This window comes from Manis pentadactyla, chromosome 12 (genome assembly GCF_030020395.1).
Source record: "Manis pentadactyla isolate mManPen7 chromosome 12, mManPen7.hap1, whole genome shotgun sequence".
Lineage (NCBI taxonomy): Eukaryota > Metazoa > Chordata > Mammalia > Pholidota > Manidae > Manis > Manis pentadactyla.
In genome coordinates, this window is record NC_080030.1 from 110,257,032 (window position 1) to 110,267,049 (window position 10,018).

The following is a 10,018-nucleotide window of genomic DNA, read 5'->3' on the forward strand; positions in this document are numbered from 1 at the left end:
TATATTAAAAGCTTTTTATTTTTTAGGAGAAAGAAATCAGAAGACAACAAGCTGTTCTTCTGAAGCATCAGGTCTGTAGACATGAAGTTAAACAATTGTTGAAATGTACATTTTGTGATTTTTCTTAAATCTTAATTTGGGGAGAATCTTGAAAATATTTTCTTAAAAATTTTCATTATGATTCCCCCTTAAGTTTTTCCTTCATCTTACAGTTATTGCCTTGCTTTGGTATTGGTGTCTTTTGGGTGGTTAAAAATTGGTTTCATGACTACGTGATTTCTGTTTCATAATGTCATGCCAACTCTTTCTACCAGGAGGTGGAGCGGCATAGACTAGATATTGTATGGGTATGTTTATTTTTGTATATCTAACACTGCATTGTGATTTGGTTGTGATGTGGTTGTCATAGCAATGCATAAAGTGTAGCACTGGCTGCTGTCATATTACATACTGCTGCATGGCTTTACACCACAGTGCATTGCATACATCTGCTTGTCTGTCTATAAGTATGATCTGTCCCCAAGATTTTTAATTGAATTGTATAAGCCTTATTGAAGGCCACTGTCCAAAAATTTGTGTTACTGATGTCAAAATGAAAGTTGGATGACTGTACAATCAAGTACAATTATGACCCATATTCTCCCATCTTTCCTGATGCAAAACTGCCATTGAATAAAATAGGAATTTTCAGTTAGGTTGATGAGAGAATATGAAATAGATTCGTGTTTTATAGCTAAATTTTAGAAGTGATATTAGAAATATCCCTTTGTGGGTACTAAAAACAATTGATTAGACGTTACAACTTTTGATTTTTGAATTTTGAAATGAAATGAGATGATCAAACTAAGCTGCTGGTAGTGCTTATCTTATTTTCATACTGTGCCTTTTAGATGCCCTTATGGCCAATGGTGCAGCTTTTATGGCTTTAAGTAGTGCATCAAGTGGCAGACATCAGTAAATAGGAGTATCCCGTTTCATTGGTATTGGTATATGAACCATATCTAAGCAAAGGGCAGAGAAAAGGAACAACGGAGGAAAACGATTCGGGTCACTTGTCAGAACAACCCAGTTGTACCTCTATTAAGAAACCAAAACAAGAGGAGTCTCTGTACCTGACTAATTGCCGGTATTTCTGTTCCCCTATCCTGTATGTTCATAACATCCCATTGTATTTGTTTAGAAACCTTCCACCATACTAAAGGTGACTTTTTGACCATTTGTGTAAATAGGAATTTTCTTATGTAATGTCAACTCTGTACTATAAGTAAATGTATTCTTTCATCTTTTTCATGAATTTATTTGCATTGTCTTTACTTGAAAGAGAATGAAAGCTAAACTTTTTCTAAAGATGGGTAACTCTGAAGCATGGATGTTGATTTGAAACATTATTTTCTCTAGTACCAACCTTAATGAAATGGAAACTCATCTAAACAAAGACCAGAGAAAAAGAAAAATAGCAGAAAACACTTCTGGTAACTCATCAGAACCAAGTTTTACTTGTGTTAAGAAAATGAAACGAGATGACTTTAAGGACCTGTGCAGGTATTATTTCTGTTCCCCTGTCCTATATGTTCATAACATCCCACTGTATTTGTTTAGAAACCTTTCACCATATTACAGGTGACTTTTTGACAGTTTGTGTAAATAAGAATTTTCCTATGTAATGTAAACTCTGTACTATAAGTAAATGTATTACTTTGTCTTTTTATGAATTAAATTTGCATTGTGTTTACTTGAAAGAGAATAAAAGCTAAACTTTTACTAAAGATAGATAACTCCAAAGCATTGATATTGATTTTAAACCTTATTTTCTCTAGTATGATCCTTACCGAAATAGAAAATCATGAGGATGCATGGCCTTTTCATCTTCCTGTAAATTTGAACTTTGTTCCTGGTTATACCAAAGTTATTAAGAAGCCTATGGATTTTTCCACAGTTAGAGAGAAATTAATTAGTGGACAGTAAGTACATCATTTCTGTTCAGTGTTTATTGAATGTTTGTTATGTGTTCAGTAGTCTTATAGTGAGCCAAGAATACATTAATTACAAGCCCTGCCTTTAGAGACAGGATATATATGTGTGTGGTTAAGGTAGTATGATACGGAAGACAAGTCAATTAAAATTATATCAGTAATTAGAAATAGTGTAATAAAGCTGTTTTGACATTGGAAGGCCACCAAACCTAGCCTGGGAGTTAAGGAAAAGTATCAGGGAAGCCTCCCAAAGTGACTAAGTGACATGTAAGCTGGAGCTTATATTGTGTATTGGGATATCAATACCATTTCATGTGCATTTAACAAAAATTGATTTCATAACATTTTCATATTATTGTAAGATGGATCACTGGAAATTTTAAATAATGAAAGCTTTACAATGAATCGTAGATTACAAAAAAGGCATTTGTTAAAAGTAGAAGAAAATTATTATTTGCTCCTCTCTACCATATGGTCTTTGTGATCCTATCCGAAGGGTAAAGTGGCTTCCTGGTCGCAGTTAATGATTTTTGTTAAAACCACTTCAGACTCCTGCCAGGGAGTGACCACTGTCAGTGGGCTTTAGTTGGTTCTGGATACTGGACTCTTGTGGAACCACAGGAAGGAATGAGGCTGTTTGTTTATAGAACAAACCCACATAAAGCATTTCACGTGAGAATGGCCAGGAGCCGTGGAGCTGCATGGGCCCTCTACTTCATTCTCCCCGCTCCCTTTATTCCTATATACTGCTTTTGGTTAATGCAGCTTGTGCCCATAACTGCAGGTAAATTCACCAGTAATTCTGGAGAAAAAAGGAACTTTACATGAAAAATAACAATAAAATATATTTTTATTACATTCTTACTTTGTTTTTCAAAAGAATTATTTAACAGTGTATTATTTGATCCCTCCTGGATATTCCTTGGGAGAAAATGACCGTGTTCTATAATTTATATTCAACTTAGAAGTGTTGAGTAGAACTTAAGTCATTGATGACCAACATTCCTCCCATATGTATCAAAGGATTTAAGAAAGTGGCCAAATGACTGATTTATTTGTTTGTAGGCTGAAATGCCAGTCTTTCAAAAGATTCTATTTACCTTTTAAAAAATTAAAATTCAGAAAACATTTTAGACTGTTAAAATATTGGTTCTATTGTGAACCCAACAGCAGAAGCTGGTGTCTAGATAGGAACTAGTTCTTTTGCTTTTTTAATGAAAATACTCATGTTTAGGTGGGCAGCACATGGCCAGGTCAGACTTACACAGGAAGACTTTACCAGTGTTTAAATCAACTCTTGACTTTATTTTCTGCGATTCTCCAGTCCCTGGGTGGAGGATGAACTTCAGCCTCAAAATCCTCAAAACACACAGGTTCAAACATTAAAACAGAGCTTAGACATTACCAAAAATTGGAGCTCCCTTTTGAGAATGAATCCTGGTGAATCGAGGAGGAACATAGCAGAGGGAGGCAGGCAGAGGGGAGCAGTTCTGTATGATCCCGTTCATGACGCCAGCTGTGTCGGAGGCAAAATTCAGTGGATTCAAGCTCCTCTAACTTCAAGTTGTTCAATTAAGCCCAAACTAATGAGCTGGAAACAAAACTCACAACAATATTTCAAATATTTAAATCAGAAATGTATAGAACAGAGGGGAGGAGGTGCCTAGTTTAATGAGTCTGGGTTCTGTCAGCTGCCCTGTCCTGTGAAGGGACAGCAGAGATGTGAACACCGCACTCACCGCACCTAGAATCTCACCAAGAATTCTTTCCTGGATTCCACTCTCCCTGACATTAATCATTAACCTTTTCTTGTAGTAAGGAAGAGTCTAAAGAGCAAAATATTTCTCAAAGTAACATTAAAATATTTAATAAAAACTATTCTCATACATTGTATGATTCTATTTTTATGAAATACCCAGAATTAGTAAATCCATAGAGACAGAAAAACAGATTCATTGTTTCCAGGGACTGGGATAGGGGGGAATGGAGAGTAACTGTTTAATGGGTTGGGTATGAGGTTTCACTTTAGGGTAATGACAATGTTTTGAAACTAAATAGAGGTGGTGGTAGTAGAATGTGTGAATATACTAAGTGCCACTGAATTATCTACCTTAAAATGGCCTCTTTTATGTTATGTGAATGTCACCTGAATAAAAATAATAATTTCTAGAAGAATAGGAAAATGTGTGAGGTTACATAGTGACTTAATTCTCTTATTATTGCATATATCATAATGAGAGAGTGAAAAAGACTATACAAGGTATTTGATGAAAGAAATAGTTCCACTTTTACCAGGTCTCAGAGCTCCAGTGTGTATTTCATAGGTATTTCTAAAAGGTAAATTAGTGTTCAGCTTATCATACATCATATATTAGAATTAATTTAAATTTGGATAGCCAAAAGCCCTCCTTCAAAATGTATTGATTTGGCTTGAGTTGGCTTGAAACAAGGCAGTCCTTTTTTACCAAAAAGCTTAGGCAGGTGTATTCACCATTCTGTCTTCTCTGTGCTCTTACAGAGAAAGAGAATCAGGTTTATCACACCAAAAAAGCACAGACGCCACAGTGCTTCCAATGGAAGGGCAGATCCTCATAGTGTTTCTCTGTGAAGGGATAACATGTGCTGTTTTGTTGTTGGGATCATCATAATCCATTGCTTGAGAAAAGAGCACGGTTGAAAAGAGAAGAGAAAGAGGAAATGGGGAAGATTTAACACAGAGTGGCATGTCCTGGGATGTATGTGAAGGCTCCAGGGCAGCTGTAATGTGTATCGTGCATAGGAGGCATTGACATTATTTCTAATGAAACTAAGTTGTTTTGAATGTGGGTCATTGGGTACTACAAGTGCTACAATTGGTCAGAAAAGTTAAACTAGTCAAGTGGGATGAGTCCTGGGATGGAATTGTGATTCAAGTCAAACCGGAAATTGGATGGGGGGAGAAATGCTAGTTAGTTGAAATATATCTTGATCTTCTGAGAAATCTGTTTTTCCCATTTAACCTGTCTATATCTTTTATAGACCAGAACACATGGAAGTTTTAAAATGTTCCATTTGTAAGAGGAGATAAGGTGTTTTATTTCTGCTTAAATGCAAGTATCTTTTTTTTCTCTTTCAGTTTTACTTTTAATTTTACCTTTTATTATCATTTCATTTGTTTACAAAACAAAGCCACTGTACAAAAGAACCTCTAAATCATGTGTTTTCTTTCAGGTATCCAAACCTGGAAGCCTTTGCTGTCGATGTCAGGCTTGTTTTTGACAACTGTGAAGCATTTAATCAAGACAATTCTGATACAGGCAGAGCTGGCCACAGTATGAGGAAGTATTTTGAGAAAAATACTTAGGACAGATACTCTCAAAGTGAGCTGAAGCTGCAATAATCTCTTTTTTCCTTTTCAATAAGGATGAATAAGACCAGCAATGTCAACTATATTTTACATAAATGTGCAAGGCACAAGCATAATGACTTTTTTTTCTTAGTAAAAGTATCACACACAAAAACAGTATCAGAAGAATGATACCATTTTTAAAGGCTTCACTCCTACAACAACCAAGGCCCTTGGTTATTGGTTTGTGTGATTTATCAGCTAATATAGGTAGAACAGGGAAGCACACCCAAAGAATTTTCAAAGGTAAGGGTGTTATAGAGTAAACAGCAATTAAAATATATCAAATTGCACTGAATATTCAACACCAGAGCTCTAATGTGGGAGATGGTTCTCCTTTCCCTCTCAATAAATATCTACTTTTCCTTTTTTTATTTTGTAGTTTATTTTTTTAGTGACTGTATTTAGTTTTATGAATTATTCATGATTAAACCACATTCAGAATCTTCGTTTTCTGTGAAAAGGAGGAATAGAAAATTGCTTTAAATCTTGAAAATACAAGGAATGTTTTAGGAGGAATGTCTCTGAGCAGGATGGACCCCTCATGGCCAGGCCTTTCCTCAGGTGTCCGGCACTTCTAGTGCTGAGTGGCCATGGACCTGCCCTGATGGTGGCCCCACAGTGGGTGGGCATGGATTCTCAGGCAGGAGCGCACCTACCCAGGGCACCAGGAGCCAGGCTGGCTGTTTCCCGCCCCCCTCCCAGTCTGCTCCCTGGAATGTCCATGGGGCAACTAGCCCTGTCACTGTGCCCCCCATGCCTGCTGAGCTCCCAGACCAGACAGGTCTTTGGGGTTGCCAGTGGGTTGAGGTCTCCACACCTCTCTGGGCCTTGGCTCACTGTGGCTGCAGGAGTTCTGGGGTTGGCCGAGGACAACCACTCCTGCCCAACCACCGCCTGCTTCTCTGCCCCCTCCACTTAGGCCCATCAGCTCCCACCTTCACCCCACCCAGTCCACTTTCCCTCCACTCCCCCTTCCCTCCCTTCACCCTCCATTCCCCCCTGTGCCTATGGGGTTCCTGTGCTCATGGGGGAGTCCTGCCCATGGTCCTCTGTTCTCATGGGGGACCCTCTGCTCATGGGGCCCTGTGCTCATGGGCCATGTTTTCATGGGGGGCTCATGTGCCTCAGCAACTCGTTTGGGGAGTGCAGCTTTGTCTTTTGGTCAGGCTTTAATCCCCCTGGTTGCCTGACCTGGGGTTGGGGAGGCATGTGTCCCACTCCAGTCCCCATCTGCAGCCCCACATCCCTGCGTTGTCCCTCTGTCCCAGGTCTGAGGCCTTGATTTGGGGAGCAGCTCTGGTGCAATGAACAGTGGGAAGAGCTCTGGGCCCTTGGTACACCTCTGTGTGAGTTGGTGCCATTGCAGGCTCATCAGAGCCTGGTGGGGGCCCGCTGGTGTGCAGAGCCGTGGGGTCACCCATGTCAAGCAGCTGGTTCATTTTGGGGTTTTTAGCATCTCTTCCAGGTCGGGTCCCCTCCAACTCAGCCAAGCCCCTCTCCTGCATTTGCCTTGATTTGGGGCTGGATCACACATGACAGTGGGCTCCTGGCAAAGACACTCTCTCCGGGTACACCTTCCACGTGTCCTGCTCTCCCCTCTCCAGGTGCTGGTGTTTAGCAAAATCCACAGCCCTTTCCTCTGAAAGCCTTAGAGCTTCTGCCCCAGACAGTAAAGCCACGTTACAATAAGGTTTGTTTCCACATTTACTAGGAAGAGAAAGTACAGTGTGAACTTGGCCATAAAGAAAGAGTATTTTTAACTGTAGTAAAAAGCATAGAACACAAAATGTACCCTCCCAGCAGTATTTAAGCACATTTTAGGACCATTGACTGTATCCCACTGTTGGGGAACAGATCTCCAGAACATTGTCATCTAGTAGAGCTGAACTCTGTCCCTATGGAACAGCTCCCCACTCCTCTCCCCAGACCCTGGCAACCAGCCCCTGCTTTTGTTTCCATGACTTTGATGATGGCAGGTATCCCCTATGAATGGAATCATACAGGACTTGTCCCTCTGTGTCCGGCTTGTTACACTCAGCATCATGTCCTCATGTTGTGACATGTGACGGGATTTTCTTTAAGGCTGAACAGTGTTCCACTGTGTGGTTGGGCTGTGTGTCCTTTGCCCATTTGCCAGTGGACACTTGTGTTGCTTCCACCGCTTGGCCACCACTGTGAATAATGCTGCAGTGAACACGGCTGTGCAGATGTCTCTGAGATCCTGCTTCTAGTTCTTTTGGACATGTACCCAGAAGTCTCTTTGCTGGGCGATGATGGTAATTGTATGTTCATTGTTTTGAGGAATCGCTGTATTGTCTTCCACAGCAGCTGCACCATTTTACATTCCTGCCAGCAGTGCACACGGCCTCCAGTTTCTCCACCTACACTTGTCTTTTGGTTTTTGATAGTGGTTATCCTACTGGGTGGAAGACTGCATCTCACTGTGGTTTTGGTTTGCTTTACTGTCATGATGACAGGTGTCAGCACCTTTTCATACATCTGTTGGCCAACTATGCTTCTCATTGGAGAAATGTCTCTCTGGTCCTTTGTCCACACTACAGGTAGGCTGCCTGGGCTCCCCGCGTCTCCTGCAGGTCTCCTTCCCACCGAGCGGCTTGTTTCCACTATGCAGAGCTTCTCAGTTCGCTGTGACCTCCTTTGTCTAGTGTTGCTGTTACTTGTGCTTAAATGTCCTTTTTATCACCTGAGATAAAGGCAGGTGTGACTGCACCAAGTTCATTACATTCATCCCAAAGGAATCGACACCATTAGTTAGCTAAGAATGCCTTATCAAGCATGAACATACAATGTTTGCTGAGAATTTTTGTTGATGTTTATTTTGACCTAATGATAGCCTTTTAGAAGGGCAACAATAGGTTACCAACAGATCTTATGCATCGTTCATTCACAGTCCCCAAGTCTCAGCATTTTATGTTATCTTTTTGCTGCATCAGAGCACAGAGGAGGGCATGCTGTTTCCCTGGCTATGTTTTCACGTCTGCAATAAAACATTACATAAACCAGATGGCTTCTAACAGCAGGGATTTATCTTCCTTCTGTTCTGGAGACCACACGTTCAAACTGGAGGTGTGGCAGGGCCACGCTCCCTCCTCAGGCTCCAGAGGAGACTCCTTCTGGCTTCTAGCTCCTGGGGGGCTCCAGGTGGCCCTGTGAGTGTGGCCACATCCCTCTCGTCTCTGCCTCTGTGTCCACATGGCTTCTCCTCTCTGGGTCTCTCCTCTTTTGACTCCTATAAGGGTACCAGTCACTAGATTACTGGCCACCATCATCCAGGATGACCTCATCTCAGATTTTGTAGTTAATCCCATCTGCAAACACCCTTTTCCCAAATAAGGTCCCATTCACATGTTCTGGGGGAATATCTTTTTGGGGCCCAGAAAATCACCCTTTATTTTAGGAGATGACCAGGGCCCTATATTGACTGGCACTGCCAGCAACTGTGAGGGATGGGGGTGGGGGTAGAATGAAGACCCTGGCAGCACCTTTGATGGGAGGGATCAAGGCTGGGCTCAGTCATAAAGTGACTTTCTACCTTGAGGCTCATGAAAGCACTTAGGCCACCCTTTTTCACAGCAAAAGGGACCTAGCGCTGAGTCTAGAGTAGTTAACTCAGAAAGCATCTTATGGAATCTTGCCATTAATAGCATTATGGCTCCAATAATTATAGGTATAGAAGAATCAGTTGCTGGACAAAATGACAGCACTGTCACTTTAGGCTCAGCAAGGCTGAAGCAGGAGTGTTTGAAGCCGGAAAGCTTGGACAATTGAGGAAGATGGTTGTCAAGGAAAGGGAGCAGGCCTGTTAAGGTTGTCAAGGAAACTTCTCAGAGCAGAAGGCAGGAATTGGGGAGCTGGACTCCCTGTGGTCCTCCTAAAGGTGCCACTGCTTTTAAGCAACATTATCTGAATGGTGATCTGAGAGTCATCTTTTTAGTGTGGGCTCTGGTTTCAGAACTGCAAGTTAAATCAAGCCTTATTTTCTGTTATAGTTGGAGACAGGCTTGCAAAGCACCTTTTTTTTTTGGGCCAAAGGCTGCTACTGCAACAGAGCATGCCAGCACATGAGGGGCTGAGAGGTCAAGGACCGCTCCCTCCACACGCGCACCTGGGGCAGGTGGGTCTCAGAGTCACACTGCATCCATCTTGTTTTTCCTTCTTCCTCCAGGCTGGAGGGTTCCAGCCAGCAGGGGGTATAGGGCTGCCAGTGTGACCATGTGGGAACCACATCCTTCATCCTAAGACCTGGGCTGGCAGAGGCCCTCATCAAGCCCACGCACTTCCTCATAGGAAACCTAGAGGCATGGTGCCCACCCTGCTGGTGGGGATGGGCTGGGAAGTGCAGTGTAGACACTAGCAGAAAAATGGAAACAGGCTCTGGCCAGCAGCTGCAAGGTTCCCCCACAATGGGATCACCTGGATGCACGTGCAGTCTTGGGGCCTGTGGGCTACACACTACTATGGACTCCAATGTTCACTGCTCTGGAAATCCAGTTTTCCAGGACACTTGCAAAACAAAGTCATAATTTTTTGGGTCCGTGCAGATCCAAGCAGACACTGGATGCCAGGTGGCACAGGCTTCAGGAGTTAGCAGGGGATGTTCCATATGCTGAGCAGCAGTTCAATGAGCTCCCCTTTA